Source organism: Rhipicephalus microplus, chromosome X (assembly GCF_043290135.1).
Source record: "Rhipicephalus microplus isolate Deutch F79 chromosome X, USDA_Rmic, whole genome shotgun sequence".
In the NCBI taxonomy this organism is placed as follows: Eukaryota; Metazoa; Arthropoda; class Arachnida; order Ixodida; family Ixodidae; genus Rhipicephalus; species Rhipicephalus microplus.
Window position 1 is genome coordinate 202,025,864 of NC_134710.1, and position 21,836 is coordinate 202,047,699.

Genomic DNA, 21,836 nt, shown 5'->3' on the forward strand with positions numbered 1-21,836 from the left:
TGTATGCGAGGGTTATGTTGGGAAACACACACTAATGTTTTGCAGCATTAGCTTGATTTAGTGTATTCGATGGCTGCGTTTGAATCAGCCACACTTATTTATTCTATTTATTTATTTTGCCCCGCCACAATGATCTAGTGGCTAAGGTACTCAGCTGCGGACACGCAGGTCGTGGGATTGAATCCCGCTGCAGGGGCTGCATTTCCGATGGAGGCGAAAATGTAGGCCCGTGTGCTCAGATTTGGGTGCATGTTAAAGAACCCTAGGCGGTCGAACTTTCTGGAGCTCCCCACTACAGCGTCTCTCTTAATCATATGTGGTTTTGGGACATTAAAGCCCACATATCAATCTATTTATTTATTTTTGATACAGTCGACCCCAATTTTGGAGTCATTACAGAGGGAATAAATGAAGCATAACATTCCAAGTAACATACAAATTTATTTGCACTACTAGAAAAACACAAAATAAGGAACAATGCAGTGATGAAGGTGCTACTCAAACTGCTCCGAAAAAGAATGGAGTCATTGCAGAGGGCATAAATGTACATGACATTCATTTATAAAGATTAACATTCCAAATAACATACAAATTTATTTACACTACTGGTAAAACACAAAATCAAGGAACAGTGCAGTGATGGAGGTGCCGCACAAACTGCTTCAAAAGAGAATTGCTACTCCATGCTGCTCTAAACAGTAATTTTAGTTACTAATTGCTCCAGACATACTCCAAAATGACACTGAGAGAATGAGAATGACGAACTTTTACTGTTTAACCGGCTCGTAAGTGCTAATAAAACTGAAAAGAATCTGTGTACTATCATCCCAGTGCAGTGTTATCGGCTCTGATCTCATTTGTGCATCAGTCGGCATATTAACCATATAGCTCATTAGGCTGTTCTTTTTCAGCTAGGCATGCTGGCTAATGAGGTGAAATGTAGAAATGAGCAGGACTGCTTATATCCCGTATCGATTATCTACTGCTTATTTGGCAACATTTATATGGGACTGTGGTTACTTCTAAAATGTGGTGCTCAGCTTTTCCAGTTTGATTTGCTTTCTGCGACAAATACTAGCATTTTAAATTGTAGGTAATTTGACAGCCAATTTTTGAGAACCTGTTATTGTTTGGTACCTAGAATTGACATTTATTGTTATCTGGTAATTGTATTTTAAGAAAAATATTTAATATTTATGAGATGCTTTGACAGTGCTCTGAACTCCCAATAAATGTATGGCAAATTTAATATCTGCTCCTAGAACAACAATAGCTGCTCGAAACTAGCATTTTTTCTGCATCAAAAATGCTTATCGCTACTCTGAAGCAGTACTCTGCTCTAAAGTATGCTCCAGAAAGTGAAAAGGCACTTCCATCACTGAACAATGACTTCATTACACAGTGCAAATGAACCAGAGAATATTCATAACAAAATTTGTTATGCACTGTTATAAAAATATGTATTTAAGGCATCTTCAAAATCAGCCCAGCCATCATGCACATGGTAAGCTTTACCACATTTTATTTGTGTTAGAAAAAACAAAACTGTAATTAAAAGTGTAAATTTGAAAGGCACCAGATTTTCCTGCATCCATGATATCAGAAGAGCCGGACAAACGTCGGTGACCAAATGAACAAGATGCGCAGTTTTCTAGCAGCACACTCGGTAAAATGCTGACTTGCTCATACTAAACCTAGCGATGGATTGATTGAACAAAAAAAATTTTATCCCGACATTTTACCAGGCGAAGGCAGAAAGGCAGGCCTGTTCAAGTATAGCCTGGCCTACTGCGCACTGTAGTGCACATTACAAAAATGAAAGGGTAAAACAGCAAAAAAAGTGTTAAGCATTGACATACTACTTCAGGTTGCACATGGTTTCTAACACTATGCTGAATGTGGATAGTGTGTCAATATAGGCAACATTTGCATTTAGTTTATTCCAAACAGGTGTTGTAAAGGGGAAAACATTTCCCAAAGACATCGCTGTTTGAGGAATATTCTATCAGACTGCAGTTGCGCTTGTGTCGAGTAGGACGCGACTGTAAAAGTGTGACGTACTGAGACACATCTACCTTGTAGTGGCCTTGTAGCAACTGGTACAAGAGCCACAGGTTCTTTTGCCATATTAGTTAGTGTATCAATGCCAGAAGGTTAGCGGGAGAATTGCTGTAATGAAGTTTGAACTTGTTGAGTGGCTTTGCCTTGTACTGCCTCTAATTTACTGATACGAGTTAGTGAATGAGGAAACAAAACCATGTGGGCGAATTCTAATACCGGTCTTACGAACATGGTGCAGGCAAAATGTTTTTTTGGCGCAGGTGTGGACAGCTTTCTTTCTCAATGGTGTTTTAGGTAGGGAAGTTTACACAGTGTGGCTGACCTTAGCTATGCGTGTTTCCCATCTCTGGTCAAATGCTAACGTAATGCCTAAGAACTTATGTTGTACAACATTATTCAGTGGTATGAATTGTTATGGATTAGGTTTATGAGTTAATTGGCCTGGAGGATTACAAAGAGGATTCAACTTAATTTGAGGACGACACAGCAAGCAATGGAAAGGGAAATGATAGTTGGAACCATAAGTGACAAGAAGAGAGTACAGTGTATCAGGGAACAAACTGGTGTTAAGGACATCAGAGTCGAAATCAAGGAGGAGAAATGGTCATGGGCAGGGCATGTGGCGTGAAGGCAAGATTACCGCTGTTCATTAAGGATCACAGACTGGATTCCAAGGGAAGGCAAGTGGGTGAAAAGGAGACAAGTTAGGTGGGAAGATGAGATTAGAAAGTTTCCGGGTATAAAGTGGCAGCAGCAAGCACAGCTGACTGGCGGAACATAGGAGAGGTCTTTGTCCTGCTGTGGTCGTGGCCAGGCTGATGATGATGTTAATGAGTTACCGTGATAGCTATAAATTTTTTTATATTGAAGCCAGGCAGGTGTTCACATGAGTTGCCTTTCAATAGGCCTAGTGCCCTAGCCAGCTGCATCAGCAAGGTGATGGAACTCATGGTACTGACAAGACTGGAATGACTGCCGAAGAATAATGTCGCCTTACCATATTTTATGAACTGCGTCCGCAGGAATCGGTCATCTGTATATAGATGACATTGTAGACCTAGTTTTTTTCTCTACTAAAGGGAAGACAACGTTAGTGGTTAGTAGTTTCAATTTTCTTGGATTCAAAATGCACCTGCGATAGCGTCGTTCATTATATGATTGAAGACATCGGTGTATATGAGGTAGACTCCACACACTGAGAGGGAGGTATCTTAGCGGACGTATATCATAATTATGTCGACATCTAACGGCGACACGGGCAGGTACCTCGTTAGCTGTGAAGTTCCACAAGGCACGGTCTTCAACCCTATGCTTCTCAACATAACACTCATTGATCTATCACTGTAAAAAAATTACTCCGAGGTCGGAGTAAAACGCTTATCCTCTAGCGACCTCTCTATTCGGAGCAATTTTTGCTCCGGCTGGCCGGAGGAATTGCGTGGCGCACCCGGAGTACTTTTAACAGCTATTTCAATCCGGCCGACCGGAGCAATGGCGTGGCGCCGCCGGAGTACTTTTTACTGGCATTTCCCTCCAGCTGGTCGTCGTGATTACGTGGCTCCTCCGGTGCATTTTTCGCGGGTTTCACTCCGGCTGTCCGGAGCTTTTGTGTGATACCTCGGAAGTATTTGACGAATGTACTTATTTTGCCCGGACAGAATTTCAGTGAGGTGGATTAATATTTCTTCAAGGGTTTGCTCCGCTCTTTATTTATTGTATGCTGATCGTTTCACGCATTTGTTAGATGAAAAAAGTCTCAATTCTCATCCAAGCACTGCAGAGTTACTGAGTATTTTTTCCACAAAGTCCTAGCCCAGGAAATTCGAGAGGATGCCTGAGTTATTATTCTTTGATTTATTCAACATTAGCTGCCATTTCTGGTTGAAATAATGCAGAAGCAGGATTATACTCTCTCCCATCATCAACACCGAAAATACGGCTAGTTTTTCGAAAGGGTGCCATCTCCTTTCCCTCTTTCTTTCTCTACCATGTCTCCTCCCTCTTAAAATGTTGACACGGGCTGCCAAATAGGGTGCCTTCACTAATCCCCCCCCCCCCTCCCACACTTCCACAGAACGTCGAGTGCCCCACGATCCGTTCTGCCAAGCTACCCCCCTTCTTTCTTTCGCATACCTCGCCCCCAGTCTCGCTAGTTCCTTTCGCCTTTCTCGTTATTGTCCTGAATGCATCACGTCTCCTTAAGAGTCCAGTATAATTCTAAAATAATATCTCACATACCACCTACACAAGCAAAGTAACTTTTTCACCAATATTAGTGCGTGTATGCGTTCAAAAAACTGTAGTAAACGCATCGCCTTAGCTCAATTCACTACATTTTTAAAGAATGACGCTAATTTCAGTTATTCATGTTTAATTAGTTCAGCTTACATGATATACCAAAATAATTTTTACGCAGCGGTAAACCTCAACCTGACGTTTATTAATTGCGAAGCATTTCTTAGCAAACTTCGGTGAGTTTGAGCGTATCTATCTATCTATCTATCTATCTATCTATCTATCTATCTATATAGCCGTTTACGTTTGAGTGCTCTTGTCATCACCCCCTTAACCTTGCGTGAACCAAAATAAGCATGCAAGGGTAAGATGGTTTGGCGAATATGACGCGCTGCTCAAGACCTCAATAATGTCCGAATCCCGTACGTCACGTACGTCTTCAAGCACGTCCTGCCAGACAGTGGCACATACCCATGGTGGGTATGTGCCGCTGGCATGTGGGTATGTGCCACAGGTGATTGACACTTAGTATCTACCCAGGAACGACGAAAACACATGGGCAATTTAAACGCGCGAGCGTTACGAAATAACCGAAATCAGTAATGTCAACCCGACGAATGCAAAGAACAAATGTCAGGGTCCCAGCAGGAATTGAACCCGAGCATTCTGCGTGGCAATGAAGCATTTTACCTCAGCGCTACGCCAGGTCTCGGAACTACTTTTCAAATAGACGTTAATCTTCTTGAAACGTCAATAGTGGTTGCTGTGCTGCCTACCCAATTTTATAGACATTACACATGTGCTCCTTTCATACATCCGTCACGTCGGGTTAACGTCAATTGTGGATAATTGCCATGCGCTAAAGTTGATTTATCTGGCAGTGTTCAGGGCCAGTATTCTCGTGAGCATCAGTGCTTCATATCAGCTTCTGGTGTTGCTAATATGCATTTTCCAGTTGGCATCGTCGCGCCATTGCAAATAACTGGTTATATAAATATCTGCAACTCTTCGACATATGCCTGGGCGTGCTACGTTTCTACATGTATTTAGCGTCATTTCATGACGTGTCACACAATAAAAAAATTGCAACACGGTCACCTTTCCTCCACATGCTTCGCATAACGTCGATTCCCAGGTATGTGGGATATGCCGAATTTTTTTATATCTAAAGCGGACAAATATTACCGTTTATGTCAACGTTTTTAAAACTAGGTAAGTTGCAAAACTCCCCGCGTCAGCCGACCAATCACGCGGTGTCGGAATAGATTCCGGCTTGGTGGCGCTGGCGGCGCAACAAGCTTCCGCTAGCAGACGAAAACGCATAGTCGTCGTGGCAAGACGCGAAAGCGGCCGTTGAGAAAGAGCTTTGCAAACAGTATATTGTCACAGGTAAATGGGTATGAGTCATCAACTGTAGCGTAAAATCACTTGGAAGTGGAGAAAGAAGAGAACATTGCTTTCTGGTCTGGGTGCGAGCAAGACGTCGATTCGTGGCTGTCTCTGTTATTTCGTTCGTGGCACTGGTGGAGGAGCTAGGTAAATGCGCCTCGGCTCCAGATTTTCAGCCGACACACTGAGCTTCTTGGAGACAGCTACAGCTCCCACGGCAAGAAGTAGTCGCCGTCTCCGAGGACTATCTCCCGAATACGGTCCTCTCTCTCAAGACGAGATGGCAACCTCGACTACCAACCAGGCAAGTCAAACCAACGACGCCTATTCTTTCTCCCGCATGTTTTTCATGCGCCGCAAACACAACGCTTATTTCATGGAGACTATGACGATGTTGATGACTGGCTTGACCACTTCGATCAAGTTGCCAGCATCAATGAATGGGATGAAGCTCGGAAGCTGCGGAGAATTTATTTTGCGTTGGAAGACTCTGCCAAAACGTCGTATAAGAACCACGAGGGTTCCTTTGCGACGTGGCAAGAGTTCAGCCGACAGTTTCGCTATGCGTGCCGCAGCGCCGAAAGGAAGGAGAAAGCGGAGCACGCCATCTTGTCTCGGAACCAATGACCTAACGAGAGACTTTGGATGTTTGTAGAGGACGTGCTTCGACTCTTCAAGCGTGCCGAGCGTGCCAACCCTGAAATGTCCGAAAAAAAAAGAAAGTGCGGCGTTTAATGCATGTGGTAAAAGAGCAGCTCTTCTCCGGACTCGTGCGCAATCCGCCGACAACTGTGGATCAGTTCATGAATGAGACAACCACAATGGCGCGTACTCTCAAGCATCGGTTGTCATAGTATGAACGCCACGACGTCACCACTGCGGCATGCTCTATCAGTGCTGACAGCGAGAGGCGTGTCCTCGCAGAGTTCATATGAAGTGTCGTGTGGGACGAGCTGCGCCAACTCCAAGCAGCGGGACCCGAATCACTTGTAAATCTATCGCAGACTTAATCCGAAATGAGATCAGACAGGTGGTCACCCCACTCGCACCAACAAAGCCTGAGGCCCCTTTTCTGACTTATGCGGCGGCCCTGAGATCTCCTGCACTACATGCTCCTGATCCCACTAGGCGGTAAATGTATCAGGCTAGCCATCAATTCCAGGGCACCTATTCGACTCCGCCACCCCCCTCAAGGTTTCCGAGTGCACACACTTATCATCCGTCTGGATCGCGACAGAACGCCAAAAAGGCCAGCATGTGGCGTACGTCGGACAACCATCCACTCTGCTACCACTGTGGCGAAACGGGTCACGTCTACCGCAATTGCCAGTACCGCCAACTTGGTCTCCGTGGCTTCCACCCTGATGCTCGGTGCCCGCGTTACGGTGAGCGTCCCCGCGATATCGAAGCGTACCTTACGGGCCAGCAAGCTCCTCGCCTTGGTCGATGCCACCAATCACGATCACCATCACCTCGTCGCCCCACATCACCTAGCTTTCCCCCGTCATCTTATGCTCCTTTCAGAGGCCGGTCACCGAGTCCGCACAGGGTAAACTAGAAACCGTGGACCCTGGGAGTGAAGCCACGTCCCAATGAACTGTCAAAGAGCCTCCCTTGATGCAAAGACCCGACGAAGACCGTTCTGATTTTTCAGTCGTTTCCGAAAGTCATGACTGTTTCCGCCGACATCAGCGTACACGTCGATAATCACGTCGTCACTGCCCTCGTCGACACCGGTGGCGATTATTCGGTTAGGAGCAGCGCCCTGGCATCCAAACTGAGGAAAGTAACGACCCGTTGGCAAGGCCCCCGTTGCGCACAGCAGGGGGCCACCTTGTCACGCCGACTGGAATGTGCACAGCCTGTGTTCGAGTCCGTGCTTCGACGTTTACAGGGTCTTTCCTCGTATTACCTGTGTGCTCCCGTCCACTCATTCTGGCACTGGACTTTCTTCGCGAACACGGCGCAATTATTGACCTACGAGACTTGCAGGTGTAGTTCGAGGACCCATTTCATCCTGAACCTGAGAACACCCACTTATCGAAGACTGCCCTACGTGTCGCCTCCGAATCTGTTACTTTGCCTCCCCGCAGCAGCCTCTTTATTAGCGTTGAATGTCACCAAAGCGTCCCCGATGCTGTAATTGCGGAAGGAAAGTTGTCCCTACTTTTTGCACAACAAATCTGCGTTGCCCGAGGTATTGTTCAGCCCAGCTGGAAGCAGGCATGCCTATTAGTCACGAATTTCAGCGAGGAGTATCACCATCTTACCAAAAACGCTGCGATTGAATACCTTGAGGATATTGCCGAAGTCCCTGGTCCCTCAACATTATCTGCCCTTTCGTCGTGCGACCGTTCCGCCATGACATTCAGAAGCACTCTCGGCGTAAAGCAGGGTATACCGTCGGCACAACGGGAACGTATTTTGAAGCTACTAGACTCATTTCGGGACTGCTTCGCTATGACTTCGCAAGTGAACCAAACACCGCTGGCCAAGCATCGTATCATCACCGAGCCTACCGAGACACCCATTCGACAACACGCCTGCAGAGTCTAACAAAAAGAACAAGACGCAACACGCCAACAGGTCCAGCAGATGCTCAAGGACGAGGCCATCCAGCCATCGACCAGGGCGTCCCCTGTTGTGTTAGTAAAGAAAAAAGATGGTACCCTGCGATTTTGCGTCGACTACCGAAAGTTGAACAAGTCCATGAAGAAAGACGTGCATCCTTTACCACGAATAGATGACTCGCTAGACCGCATACGCAACGCTCGTTACTTTTCTTCCATGGATCTACGCAGCGGCTATTGGCAAATTTCTGTTGATGAGCGTGACCGCGAAAAGACAGCCTTCGTGATGATTGATTGATATGTTGTATTTAACGTCCTAAAACCACTACATGATTATGAGAGACGCCTTAGTGGAGGGCTCCGGAAATTTTGACCACCTGGGGTTCTTTAACGTGCACCCAAATCTGAGCACACGGGCAAGACAGCCTTCATTACTCCTGACGGACTCTACGAGTTCAAGGTCTTTCCCTTCGGCTTATGCTCGGCGCCAGCTACTTATCAAATAATGATGGACACGGTTCTTTCTGAACTAAAATGTCAATCGTGTCTTGTGTATCTCGACGATGTGGTCGTCTTCTCGGACACGTTTGAGCAGCACGTCCTGCGCTTACAGACAGTTCTTCAGGCGATTCGAACTGCTGGACTTTATATCAAATCTGAGAAATGCCACTTTGCTTTCAAGAAATTGAAGTTTCTTGGCCACGTTGTCAGCCACGCCGGTATACACCCAGACCATGAGAAAACGAAAGCTGTTGCCGCATTTTTTGTCCCAACGAAGAAGCGTGATCTCTGCCAATTTCTGGGGCTGTGCGCATATTACAGACGCTTCGTGAAAGTCTTTTGTAAAATCCCTGAACCTCTAAATGAACTTACAAAAGATGGCGTACCATTTGTTTGTGGTCAGGATCAGCGTCACACCTTTGACACGCTGACACCATCTCGAAGCCCCACCTGTACTCGGTCAATTTGACGACAACGCTGCCACAGAGCTACACATGGATGCCAGCAACGTCGGACTTGCAGTTGTATTGGTTCAATGGCAAAATGGCGTAGAGTGCGTGATTGCATACGCAAGTCGAACACTATCATCCACAGAGAAAAACTACTCTGCAACAGAAAAAGAATGCTGAGCCGTTGTTTGGGCTATAACAAACTTTCGACCTTATTTGTACGGTCACCCATTCAGAGAGTTGGCGAACACCATTCTTTATGCTGGCTCGCCAACCTCAAATATCCTTCCGGTCGTCTAGCACCGTGGAGCCTTCGGCTGCAAGAATTTGACGTTACAGTCATTCACAAGTCAGGACGCAAACACACCGATGCTGACTGTCTCTCATGTGCACCAATCTGAAGTACGAATGCGGGCGTTGAAGAGGACGATACATTCCTTTCCTCTGTATCAGCAACTGACCTGGCTCAACAACAACGCGACGACATGGAGCTAAGCCCGTTGATTGACTACCTCGATGATTGATGATTGATTTGTAGGGTTTAACGTCCCAAAACCACCATATGATTATGAGAGACGCCGTAGTGGATGGCTCCGGAAATTTCGACCACCTGAGCTTCTTTAACGTGCACCCAAATTTGAGTGCACGGGCCTACAACATTTCCGCCTCCATCGGAAATGCAGCCGCCACAGCCGGGATTTGATCCCGTGACATGCGGGTCAGCAGCCGAGTACCTTAGCCACTAGACCACCGTGGCGGGGTGATTGACTACCTCGAAGGCCGAAAAAGCAGTCTTTCTCGAAACTTCGCACGTTCTCTGGCCTCGTTCTGCATCTGGCATGGAGTCCTGTATAAGAAGAATTTCGACCATAGCCAAGCTACTTACCTACTGGTTGCGCCGACCTCGCTTCGTGACGATATTTTACATGCTTGTCACGACGAACCATCATCCGGACACTTTGGCTACACGCGCACCTTGGAAAGAATTCGCTGCTCCTACTACTGTCCACGCCTCGCGAAGGCAGTCAAGCAGTACGTCCGCACATGCCATGTTTGCCAGCGCCGTAAGACTCCACCTGTTCGACCAACAGGCTTACTACAGCCTATCGCCACACCGAAAACACCATTTCATCAAATTGGCATTGACTTGCTTGGATCGTTTCCCACGCCTTTGTCTGGAAATCAGTGGATTGTAGTTGCCACGGATTATTTAACACGTTACAGCAAAACAAAGGCCTTGTCCAAAGCTACCGCAGCCGAAATCGCCCAGTTTTTCGTCACCAGCATCGTCCTTCGTCACGGAGCGCCAGCTGTGATAATTACTGATCGTGGGACAGCTTTCACCTCAGGCCCCGCCGCGGTGGTCTAGTGGCTAACGTACTCGGCTGCTTACCCGCTGGTCGTGGGTTCGCATCCCGGCTGCGGCGGCTACATTTATGATTGAGGTAGAAATGTTGTAGGCCCGTGTGCTCAGATTTGGGTGCACGTTAAAGAACCCCAGGTGGTCGAAATTTCCGGAGCCCTCCACTACGGCGTTTCTCATAATCTTATGGTGGTTTTGGGACGTTAAACCTCACATATCAATCAAAGCTTTCGCCACAGAGATGCTTTAAGAAGTGCTGAGACTAAGTGGTACAGAACATCCGAAAACCACAGGTTACCACCCTCAAACAAACGGATTCACTGTACGGTTGAACAAGGCCATTGCAGATATGCTGTCAATGTATGTGGTCGTTGGTCACAAGAACAGGGACGATATACTCCCTTACGTAACTTTTGCTTACAATACAGCAGTCCAAGAGAGTACAGGTTTCGCCCCATTTCGCTTAGTTCATGGTCGAGAGGTCACTACAATGCTGGACGCAATGCTCCTTCCCAACAACCTGGGCATGTTCAACGCGGACGCTGCCTTGTTCGCTCAACGCGCCGAGGAGGCCCGTCTACTCGCCCGACGCCGTATTCAGGCTCGCCAAACTGCCGACGTACGCTGCTACAACCTTACACACCGAGAGGTTACCTTCCAACCAGGCGATGAAGTTTGGGTGTGGACCCCCATCCGACAGCGTGGTCACTCTGAAAAGTTGCTGCGGCGCTACTTCGGCCCGTACACAGTTCTACGCCGACTCTGCGACGTTGCATACGAAGTTCTCCCTGAGGGCACATCAAGAAGTTCCCGTCGGTTTTCACAAAGTGATGTGGTGCATGTGTCACTCAAGCCATATTTCTCGCATCGTCAGTCGAACGTGGAATGACTTATCATGCAGTGACTACTTATTTTTTGTCACTTTTGTTTCTTTTTGATGTGTCTTGTGTCCTAACTCCTTTCTATATTGGGTACTTCTGTCACACCAGGCCATTTTTTTTTGCCTTACGATGCAGTTGTTAGATTTCATAGTAGCGTCTTTTCTTTCTCATTTTTTTTTTCAATGTTCATCACCAGCATCGAGACGATGCTTTTCGAGGAGAGAGAATAATGTCAAATGGGTATGAGCCTTCAACTGCAGCGTAAAATCGTTTGGAAGTGGAGAAAGAAGAGAACATTGCTTCGTGGTCTGGGTGCGAGCAAGACATCGATTCGCGGCTGTTTCTGTGATTTTGTTCGTGGCAACATTATCAGGGTTTTTTGTTGTGCTGCCACAGAAACGTAATACTGCGTAATATTTAGTGGCGTAAGGCAAAGACAGTGTATTTATGGCATTTTGAACTGCCCACGATAAACGGTGCTTGATATATAGTATAACATACGAGTCTGTCCATTAGTTGCTAGTGGGTGTGCATTCGCAATTGATTTTTAGGCGCAAAATACACAATCACAAAATGTCTTGTTCTCTGTTGTGACTGTTTTTCGTGACTTATAATAACCTATAACTATGTGGCGCAATCGCGTGGCTTTTGTCTGGTTCTGTAGTCTTTTTTTTTTCATCCTAATCACATTCTTTAGCAACTTAGATCGCCGAAAAGCTGCGCGTGTGGCCCGTTTCATGAGCATGTCTTCCCTTTGCTTCTTCTTGAGTTGCTCTAATGAAACCTGTTAACACAGCTTAAGCTAAAGCTTCGAGCAGGGAACGCACTTACGGGTATCAGGGAACACATCGCAGTCATCACTCACGAGGCTGCCTCCTGACGAATCGGGACAACCTGAACACACTTTCAGCTTTTCTATGTCCTCCAGAAGTTCGGCCAATCGGGTGATGATATCTACATTGCCGGGCGATTTGGTTAAGCGACTGTGACGGCCGCTAATGGTGACTGTCATGTCTTCTGCTACGACTACGCATTTCTCCACAAATAGCGTCATTTTTCTTCTCTGAGCACTAGAAACAACACAAGACGTCCTGTCTCGCCATTCTCAACAATATTCCGCTAACATGCAAGCAAAAGTTTTCTATGTCTTGAAGCGAAATAACACCACTCGTTAAGGACATGTCGGGACTTACTTTACAGTCTTCGGGCTCAGTACTTAGAGATAATCTATTTTTTATCACCGATAATATTCCGGAAAGCCCCCCACTTCTATCAGGCAGCTTTCGCTTCTTTGTCGCGGGTTTCGAAAGCTAAGCGGGCAAATTCGGCAATATTAGTGGAACCCATCCTTCAACGAGGTCCCACTTTCTTCTGGCAATTTGTACCTTCTTACTATTGATGACGTGAAGGAGAGTCTTCAGGACGTCCTCGTCATGAAAGGGCATATCACAGACCCGTTATGTGTTGGGCAGTTTATTATCCGCACAAGGAATAACGTAATCCCACGCCTCTCGCTTCTCAGGTCCACGTGGGCACAAAAGAAATGTCGTGGTGTCTGATTTTCTGTAGCCGCTTGTACAGCTGGGGACGCATTATGTGGGCATAATGAAGACACGCAACACAAACAGAGCGCAACAGGGCGCCGTGAAGTGCAAAACTGTTTACGCAGAAAGAAGGCTCCACGGATAGCGATGCAATGCAACATGCGCAGCCGGCAGAGTTTACGGCAGTGACCGGAGCGAGCATGCAGTGAGTGAATCCGGATGCGACAGTAGCGCCACATTTGTCGCTGGCAGTGGAGGCGCCGGGCAACAATGCTCAGTTTTGCAGCTTACCTAGAAACGTTGGTTTATGTGTACTGACAAGACCAAAAAGATTTTTTAACCTAAGGAAGGTCGTGAAACAAAAATTGAAACTTGCCGGTTTTAATTTTCCCTGATTTATTAGGAATTAGGCATACCGATTCCGAAATATTTCGGCGCAATATCCATTCCGTGATTACTGACGACCATTAGAAGTCGCAGTTTTTTGGGGATCGCTAGCCACCATGCGAGACCATCGGAAGCTATAGACACTAACATGTGACGTCGGTGAAACGTCACATTAACAGGTTAGAGACACAACGCTAGCTCTATATTGCTCCAAAGTAATAATTTAAAAAACCTAGAAAATAGAAAAAAGATAGAGCAATTTTTGCGCTTTGAGTTGTATGCTGTGCAATTAAAATGAGTGATCTGCCGAGCAAGCATCAAACTTGCTGAATGCAGCCACGCGGCAACTGCACCGGTCCGGCGGCCGTGGCCAATGCAGCGCGGATGGATAGATGGATGGATGGATGGATGGATAGATGGATTGATGTGGCTGTACCCTTTAAATCAGGCGATGGCTAACCCCACCTAGCGGTTATACTTAACCAACAACTAAATTTATCTTTTTTTCCCTTTAAATAGTGAAGTTGAGGACTGGTACTTTGCAGTGAAGGGTTTAATTTGCACTCGTGCCTTGACTTTGGCCACCAATCAGATAACCTCCTTCTAGTTAATTCTACCCGCTTAAAGACTATTTAGCCCTTTTTGTCCCTAAACCCAGTGCTTTGAAAAACTCTGCGCCATCATCCTGAACTATAGGGTGAAGCCCTTTACAGAACATTATCAAGTGTTTGGCAGTTTCCTCCTCCTCTCCACAAGCACTGCATACCGTGTCTACCCCTTCGTATTTGGCCAGATATGTCTTGGTTCACAATACTCCCATTTTGGCCTCAAACAGTAGAGAACTGCCCCGATTATTATCATAGATCCTTTCCTCAGCAATTTCCTGCTTAAAAGTTGGATAGATCTCTAGTACGGAATTCTTAATCATGCCAATTCTCCACATGTCGGTCTCCGTTTCCTTCACCTTCTTCTTAACCAATAGTCCTTTTTGCTTTGGCCCCCTGCTGTTCTTCAAGTATTTACCCGTCACTTTCTGGTTCGCTTCTTCCATTTTGTATCGACATTCTTCATGTATAAGTAGCTGAAAACCTTCCTAGCCCAATGCTCCTCCCCCATTTCTCTCAATCGCTTCTCAAATTTTATGTTGCTGCTAGCTTCCCTGCCCTCAAATGATGTCCATCTCATATCACCTTGTACTCCCTGATTTGGTGTATTCCAGTGAGCTCCTAAAGCCAGCCTTCCTATTCCACGTTGCTTAATTTGTAATCTTGCTTGAACTTCTGATCTCATGCACAAGACCACAGTTCCGAACGTCAGACCAGGAACCATGACCCCTTTCTATATTTCTCTCGCAACAGCATACCTATTGTAATTTCACAGTGACCTATTTTTCATCACTGCTGCAGTCCTGTTACCTTTAGTCGTTACATATATTTCGTGTTGCCTTAGGTACCCGGTCCCATTGCTTATCCATACGCCCAGATATTTGTATTCATCTGTTATCTTTAGCGTGACCTTCTGTATTCTAAGCTCACTACCTTCATTAACATTAAAATTATGACTGCTGATTTTTTCTTACTGAATTTGAAATCTAACCTATCTCCCCCATTACCGCAGATGTCCACCATTCTCTGCAAGTCTTCCTCGTTGTCGGCCATTAGCACTATATCATCTGCGTACATCAATGCTGGTAGTGCCTGTTCAATGAGTTTTCCCTGTTTGACGGAAGAGAGGTTGAAGCCAAGTCCACTTTCCTCTAATTTGACCCCTAATCCTTGTACGTACATCATGAATAACAAGGGTGACAGAGGACACCCCTGCCTGAGCCCCCGTTTTACCTCTGTGGGCTTGGATACCTGTTTTTCCTACTTTATAACTACAATAATGTTGCTTTTATAGATATCCTTTAAAAGGTTAGTGACTCCATCTTCCCCATCTAGTGTGTCCAGTACTCCCCACAAGTTCTCTTGAACCACGCTATCGTACGCACCATTGATATCCAAAATGCTAGCCACAGGGGCCTGTGTTTCTTTTTTGCTGTTTCGATGCACTGCGTCAGTGAGAACAGATTGTCATCCAACCTCCTGTGTTTCCGAAACCCATTCTGCAGTTCCCCCAGCACCTCCTCATCCTCTATCCATATTTGCAGTGTTTCCTTTATAATCTGCATCGCCAGCTTGTAGACCACTGATGTCACTGTTATAGGACTTTAGTTGTTTATGTCAGCTTTGTCTCTCTTTCCTTTATATATCATGCTCATCCTGCTAAGTTTCCATCCATCGGGGACTTCACCATCAATTATTGTTTTGCTCACTGCCTTTCTCAAAATCTGCTTAGACTTCGGACCCAATGTCTTCATCAGCATAATTGGAATGTCATCTTGGCCTGTTGATGTACTACTAGAAACCCTCTTCTCAGCCCTTTCCCACTCTCGTTGTGCAAATGGAGCCAATGCACCACTTGATTCATCCTTGTCTACTGGGATGCATAAAGCACTTTGTTAAGATTTTTCTGTCACCCTTGTTCTTATATATTAAATAGCTTCGTCTCCTTCTAGCCTAGCACCTTGAGCTGTAGTTATAAACCTCTGCTCCAGGCTTGTCTCATTTCTTAGAGAGTTTAGATGGTTCTAAAATTTCGCAGCTGCCTTTCTATCCTTTATATGTACTTATTCCAGCCACTGAGCCCCCTTTCTTCTAATATTTTCATTGATCAGCAGGGATGCTTCCCTTCTACAGCTTAGAAAGATGTCCCATTTTCTTTTAACATCATCTGTTGGTTCACCCTACTGCTTAGCATGTCTGTGTTCCCTAGGGGCTTCTTGACGTTTTGCTATGGCTCTCTTAACTGCCTCATCCCACCAACACGTGGGTTTGTGTCTTCTTTTCCGGGGTGACTTGTCACGTGCCTTAGCAAGCTCTAGCTCAAACAGTCTAATTAGAATCGTGTATGTCCACACTGTTTTATTATCCTCACTGATTATTTTCTCAGTTTGTTTAGTAGCTATTTCTATTTGCCTTTCTGATAAAAAATTTTCCTGTTGTTGCTCATCTTGTCTCCTTCTCAATTTCACTGCTCTTCCAAAACTTGGCTTGATACGTTAGTGATCCCTACCTAGACTTCTGGAGCCACATTCATCTATGTGCATTGCCCTGAGCCTATCATACATTCTTTGTGACATCAGTGCATAATCTATCGTCAACTGCAGCCTTCCTACATCCCATGTTATTTGCCCTTCACACTTCTCAGAATATTTGAAAATGATCAAATCATGTCTTTTACACATATCCATGATCATTTTGCCTGTCTGGTCGGTATACTTATCTATATCTTCTATGTACGCATTCGTATCTCCTAGTATAATCATCTCGTATTCTGCTCCTAATTTTTCAATGTCCTTTGATATACACTCCACCATTGCCTGGTTTTCCTCTCTGGCCTTTGCTCCCGTCCATAAGTACACAAAACCAAGGAGTGTCATCTGCCCAGCTACATTCTCTCTTAACCATAAACGTTCCATGCATTCCTGTTTGACTCTTTGCCAACCCATACTTTTATGTATGAATGTACCGATTCCACCCCCTTTTTTGCTGCCTTCTGTTTTATTGCAATATTCCCATACGTAGTCCAGATTGCAAGGTGGTTGCTCCATGTTCCTAAGATGTGTCTCCACAACCCCATATACCATCAGCTCCTCCTGCTTCAACTGCTCTTCTATCTCTTCCCTCTTTAACCTATTCTTGCCACCCTGCATGTTAATAAAGCCTATGTCTGACTTAGCTCAGCCCTTGTGCTTACGTCGATTTCTTCTCCAACGGACTCCGTGTGGCTTGAATGTTTGCTCCCCTTTAGAACCGTCTTTGGCTACACTGTTGGCCTCAGGGCTCTGGGGTTCCCTTAAATAGCTGTGGCTTGACAACCCATCCTATTACCAACTCTTCTGCCCGTCGCACCACTGTAGTGAATGCCATCCTGTGCAAAGGGGCGAGCGCCGGGCTCGTAAACGTCTTGGTTCACCTCCATTACGCTGTATCCGAGTTGCCGGCTATTACCCTTGATCACACAGTTGGCCTCCACTATCCTCCTTTCAATCCCACGAGACTGCCCCCAGACCTCTTGGACTGTGCATATGGTCACATGCACACTCCCAGAGGCTTCTTGGAGCTTACGCAACCCATCCTCTAACTGTCTCTGAAAGTTCTGATTCTTGCCCTTCAACATATCATTGAGCCCAGCATGAATAATGACGAGATTTTTGCCCTCCATGCTGTCCTCTACAACCCCCTTGAGCTTTGGCCAGTGCATCCACCATACTATTCCCTGACTGGGCCTCCATCCTCATTCTCCCATCTTACTTCACTGTCGTGAAGATGCCTTCCCTAACCCTGGCCACGTTAGAGTCCCCCACCACTAGGACCCTTCTACGCTCTAATCACTGGCTTCCTGTTTGTGATGGCGCGCCTGTTTGCTTCACCTGTTTCTCTCTCTGTCGTCTGTCCTGTGCTCCGGCCCTGCTCGAAGACTGCCGTGCCACCGAGCTGTATGTTCCTGGAGCCTCCGTGCTGTGGCCAGTGACTGCGGCCCCCTGACCTCGCTTCTCACCCTCCCTTCGCGGGAGCGTGAGAAAGGGCACCCCAAGTGGGCGCCCGTCTCAGGCTTTTTTGTCTCCACTCCGATAGCCTCGATCGCTTGGGTGTTTGTGCATACCGTCGTTGTCGGCGGCATAGAAAACATTGGATAAACAACAGTGATAAACTGTTTCTGATGGTAAATAACTGATGATTGAATGAATTGATGCTTGAAGTATGCTATTTCTGCAAGGCAACGTCTGTTTCCGAGCTACCAATGAGATATAGAGCCGTGATGGAAGGCCAATTCGCTGGTAAACAAACAGTGGCGCCGGCCATCTCGGCCAACCGGCTGGCTTCGTTCCCACCTTTGCTCTTTAGATCGAGGCCGTCGACAAAACTAGTTGCACGGGTAAAGCATTATATATAAGTGTACAAGTTTTTATCGTATTGGCAGAAAGAAGCGGTCGACAATGCGCTCACGTTGGAAAGCGAGCGGCGCAACCGAGAATGTCGGCCTTGCTAGGCCTACGCTCGGAGTCGAGAATGAATGTGGGCTGTGGTGAGAGGTGGTGTGGTGGGAGTTTGTCGACAACGGAGAGACTTCGCGTTGGCTGTCTTAACCCTTTGTAGGGCAGGATATGTTTTTTTTAAAAACCAGAAAAATGTTGTCTTATTTTACTAACCAAGCCAACAGAAGTTGTTTGAAAGAAATTTCAAGGATGTACAACGAGTACTTTATTAAAAAAAACTGGGACACATCTGTCCGACTGGCGCTAAATTAAAATTCAAAAAATGGGACGCATTTGTCCAAATGCTCTTTGAGGGCTCCGGGGTTACATTTGGGCGGCGTGAAAAAGTCCAAAACACGTTGAACCAATGCTCTTTGAGGGCTCCTTGGTTACATTCGGCCGGCATGAAAAGGTCCAAAACACGTTGAACAAAGGGGCACATTGCACACAGAACACAGAAGGTTGGTGCGCGCTTCTTTCTTGGCAGTCGAGCACCAACGACACCGCCTCCTTTTTGCAATCTTCTGAGGGTGATGTCCAGCTCCCAGAAATCGGACTTCATCAGCAACGCCTACCATTTTCTGGCCATGTTTGGCACCCTTTTTGTTGACTCGATACGGGCGATTGCTGGACCCTTTGAATGTTTGCCCGTTTATCAGCTGGCGACCAAGGACGAGCCGGAACCAAAGGTAGCTCATTTCGCTTGTTATCCCGTTTGATTGTTATCTTGTTGTTAGCTTGTTAGATTGTTATCCCGTTTGATTTCGTCAGGTAAGTCCTTGCGGTTTGGGCAAACCGTTCCTGCGGCCAAAATGTTCTTTTCTTTCAAGGCCTCTATTAGGCGTGTGGACGTGAAAAAGTCATCGAAATATAGCTGCGTGCCAGCCTCTACTCGGTCAATGAGGGAGAGCACAACATGCTCACCGAGACCTACGTTCGCAGGTCGGTCTGCACCTTCACCTTCGTAGACCTGAAATTCAATCAGGTAACCTGTCTGAGAGTCGGCTCTGCACCACACCTTGTATCCCCGCTTGATAGGTTTCATTGGAAGGAACTGCTTCAGTGAGGACCGGCCTTTGAATCGTATCATACTCTCATCAATGGCTTGGTGCGCTGATGGAGTGTATTGTCTCTCGAAACTTTCATTCCGTGCAAGAATGAGAGGACGCACTCTTGCCAATCTGTCGTACCCTTCTTCACCTTTCTTTTTTTCCTTGGTTAGGTCGGTGAGGTGCAAACAGTTCATAATGGCTTGAAAACGACGGAACGACATAACCTTTGATATTTCAGGACAATTGAAAAAACTGTCACTGCTCCAGTACAGGTACATTTGATGTCTGGGGTTTGTGCTCATCAGCAGAAGTATGCCAAAGTATGCATGGAGTTCATCAATTGTAAGCTCTTTCCAAAGCTGTCGGCCTTTCTGTTTGGCAAAGCGGTTTGTCTCAGTCACCAGTGTGTTCATGATACCTTCGTCAAAATAAAGAGCAAAAGCTTCACAAGGTGTTGTCGGGAGATTTGCACTGTATTGTGGGTCCCAAATTTTTGGAACACGAATGACGGCATCCGGTTCGCTGCTATTCCATGCCCCAACCTCCTCCTCTTCGACTTCTGCTTCGTCGCAAATTCTAGGCACTTTCTTCTCCCTCCTTTTCTTTCTTGAATAGGTAGCCTTTCGCTTTTGTGGTTTCCTTGTTGATCCCGCCGCTTCGGCTTCACTGCTTTGCTCATCTGAATCGGGCGGAGCGAGCTCGGGTGCGAAGTCTTCATCTGTATCTCTGTCAGAATCACTCGACGTAGGGTCGTCAGGAAGGCTAAAATATAATTCCAGCGTTTCCTCTCGCGTCAGCAATCGTTTACCTGCGTTTTTACAAGCAAACAGAAAACAAAAGAGTTGGTGAAATGTTTCACTACACATCGAATGCAGGCAGCGGTGGCAGTAGGCTTATCCCATCGTCATGCAGTTTTTGCCCTGGCACCATTCGAAAAAGCTTTTAGGAGTAAGTATTGCTTCTATTGTTGAAAACACCCGATTATTACATGCTGGAGCTATTTCTTTCGAAGCACAGAAAAGGGTACACTCACTTGTCATCTTGAATTATTCTTTTCCGGAGACTCACAATGCGGAAATTTGTGCCGCCGGTGAAACAAAAGCCACACAATTTTGAAAAATAGTGTACACCTAACGCCACCTATTGTACAGCTTCCAAACGAGATTTAACAGAAGTGTGAAAACCTCAATGTAGATGGCAGCACAAAAAAATGGGCTTGATGCGTCCCATTGTTTCTCACGAGCAATTCTGTGGGGAACAAAAAATGGGACATATATTTCCCGTTGCCCCACAAGGGGTTAATGGGACGTCACCTGCACAGTTGACGGGAACGTGATCTGGGAAACCAAAATTGCGCTTTTTATGTATTTATTCAGCACAGACGATCAAACGAGTCGAGGTATAGTATTGAATGGACTGCCAGGATTCCGAAAACACACGTAGTTTAAAATTTTTAGAGAATGCTCCACGACCCTTTTAACGTTTTATAGAATCAACGCAAAACTATGACATTTTTCATTGTTGCGTATCTAATAAGCACTGCAAATATTACTATGTCTTTATTCAATTTAGCGAAGTAATTATGATGCATATGTAGCGGGAAAAAAGACGAGGACAAGAAAGTGAACACCACAAGCGTTTGTGGGGCTCACTTTCTTGTCCTTGTCATTTTTGCGCTGCATTTACGCCATAATGAATCCGTAATAACTCGCTCGTCTCTCCGTTTCACTTTACCGAAGTCAAATTAAGAAGAAAATCACGTAGTCCAAACAACAAATTATTGGAATTTTGCTGACTTTTTGTAAAATTTGCCAATTGTGGATCACATGTTTATTTTATCAACCCAACATTATCCAATCCTAGTACTACCTGACAAGAATAACACAGGTAATTGAAGAAAAGCTCGATCACCAGTTTTGCACCGCACTAGCGACCGCCCGGTTGCTCAACACTCGCGAGATCATCAAGTGTCGTTCGCTGCCCGGAACCACCACACGATTAAGGTGCCCACAACACTCTCCTGGCGATGACATCCTTCGTTGCACTTGTAGTCGCCTGTGATATCCAGAAAGTGCACAGAACAATTTTCTTTTCGCGAACGCGGACGAAGGCTTCGCACATTCCTCACTAGCTGCACTGGCTTGGTCTGCGCCCTGTTGGTTTGTGGGGAACGACGTCCACTTGGCGGCGAGGCTGCCTACGTCACTCCTCCACCAGGCAATGAAAGCCACTGAGCGATGCGCCGGAGCAATCACGGAGCATCCACCGGAGCATAGGCGATACGCCGGAGCAGTTGGGGAGCTACCACCGGAACATAGTCAGGA